A 2,684-nucleotide genomic window follows, 5' to 3' on the forward strand; every position below is an offset into this window, starting at 1 on the left:
GATGGCCCTATGTGTGTTGGTTTGAGCATTGTCTATAAGATGTGTTAAAGGGCCAATAACACCAGAAAACAAAGATGCCCTGTATGATTTGTCTTTATTCTGCCTTATCTAATTATTTGGAATAATACCAATTTGTACAACAACAACAAAAAAATATAAGGGTTTAGCAAAATTAGGATATATGGGTTTAGCATTGAATTGGATTGTGAATGTTGGCATGTAAAATATTAGTTGCTACTAAAAGAGACAATGCTAGGGCAATCCATGTAAATTGGCCCTAATTGAATATGGGGTGCATCATTACTGGGGTATTCAGTTAAAAAGTATCTATTAGAGGAAAAAGACTTAATTTGGCTTGCTTGCCTCTTTGTCCAACGCTGAATACTGCCAACTGAGAAAAAGCATTGATAAATGGGTTTTGGGTAGAGTCCAACTAGTTCCGAACTAGCAATGTGTGGTCTTGCAAATGTCAGAGGGGCTGCTGAAAGATTACTTAGACAGTAACTGTAGTGACCCTATTGGTTGCTGTTTGGGGCTCTGTGTACCTCAAACATCAGGGGATATACTGAGTCCTAGTTCAGACCTAATTTCCACAGAAGTATTCGATATGGGTGTTGGCCACAAGATATTGGTGGAACCAATATCTATCTCTTGTACACCGGTGGATGGATAGATATTTGTTTCACTGGAGCAGAGATTATAATGAACACTGGGATTTAACAATGGATAATATGAACAATAGAAAAGAGGAGGATCCAAATGAGAACTGTATGTTACTCCATCTGTAGATTAGAAGGCAGAGGCTGATAAAAGAATCAACATCTTAAGTTCAGCAGGAGAGCCCTGCCAACACCGGTCTTCACTGATGTCCTTTTGGTGCTCTGAAAGTTTCTGCTGGCAGAGAACGAGCCGAAACCGTGTTACAGACGGGTCAGTCAAAAACCAGGTAGTCAAAAACAGTAGTACAAAAGGCTTTAGCTAAGGTCTGAGCATTCATAGCCAACTTGAGTGTGGAAAACTAAAAAAGTTATTTGAAAATTTTAAAGTGATATTGTGTTTGCTGCTGAAATGGCACCTAACACTATGGCTGTATACTAAACTCTGGTAGTGATCGGCAAGAAGCTATGTAAGCACGATTTTTGCCTGTGCAAACAGACACAGACACATATGGTGTGGGTGGTTAAAATCTCGCAGAGAATCCTTATTTGCAGTAACCCAGCTAATTCATGACTATTATTTGGCAAATCCCTTGTCTTAGAAATGGGTCAGATAGATTACTTGTTTGTCCTGGCTCTACTATTATGAAGTTCAGCATCCATTTCATCCTTATTTGTGCTACTATACAGAGCCTATGGCCACCAATTGGAGATACCAATAAGAACTTTTCAGATTTGGTTGTCTGATCAGGTTTGGGTTATTATTAACATGTATTTATATAGCGCCAACATATTGCGTAGCACTGTAAAGTAAATGTGATTATACAACTAAATCGCATGAATTTTATACATAGAACATATGGAGTTACATACATCACAATCAATACCGGTACAAAAGGTGAGGAAGGCCCTATGCAAAAAAGCATACACTCTAAAGGGAAGGGAGTAATACACAAGGTGTGGGAGTTGACAAGATCGAATTAACTGGGTGAGAAATGTGGTGTTGCATTTGGTAGTTAAGCAGAGTGAGGGTAGGCTTCTCGAAAGAAGTGCGTTTTAAGAGATTTCTTGAAAACAGAAAGGTTGGGAGAAAGTCGGACAGACCGAAGGAGAGAGTTCCAGAGGAGTGGTGCATCCCTTGCAAAGTCTTGAATGTGAGGAGGTAATGAGAGAAGAGTTAAGTAGCAGGTCAGTAGAGGAGCGTAGTAAGCGATTGGGTGAGTATATAGTGATGAGTTCAGAGATGTAGGGTGGGGCAGAGTTATGAAATGCTTTGAATGTCAGGGTCATTAATTTGAATTTGATTCTGAAAGGTAGTGGAAACCAGTGCAGGGATTGACAGAATTGACAGTGTTCATTATGGACTGGAGAGGTGACAGTCTCTGGAGGGGGATGCCAAGCATCTTGGGTGATAAATGATCGTATTTTGGATATGTTCCTTAGGTGGAAGTGACATGATTTAATAAGTGACTGGATATGAGGAGTGAATGGCAGGGCAGAATCTAGGATAACCCCAAGGCACCGGGCCTGGGGAGAGGGGGTGATAGTGGAATTGTTAGCTATGATGGATACTTGCGGGATGTTACTGGTGTTAGTTGGAGGAAAGAGAACCATTTCAGTTTTAGAGAGGTTTCGTTTAAGGTAGCATTGCAACATCCAGGTAGAGGTATTGGACAGGCAAGAGGAGACGCGAGTTAGGAGTTCTGGGTTGAGATCAGGAGATGAGAGATAGATCATGAAGGCCAAGCGAATGGAGGAGGAGGAGAGGGTGATCTACAGTGTCAAATACAGCTGAGAGATCAAGTAGTATTAGTCGTGAGAAATGATTGTTGGCTTTAGCGGTTAAAAGGTCATTAGTTAGTTGAGTCAGGGCAGTTTCAGTGGAGTGTTGTGGCTTAAAACCAGATTGTAGGGGGTCCAGCAGGCTCTTGTCAGAGAGGAATCAGGTTAGTTGGTTGTAGACTAGGCGCTCAAGTAGTTGAAAGTAGTTTCATCAAGCGATGAAACGTAGCAGAGAGATAGGTCAAG

This window comes from Xenopus laevis, chromosome 2S (genome assembly GCF_017654675.1).
Source record: "Xenopus laevis strain J_2021 chromosome 2S, Xenopus_laevis_v10.1, whole genome shotgun sequence".
NCBI lineage: Eukaryota > Metazoa > Chordata > Amphibia > Anura > Pipidae > Xenopus > Xenopus laevis.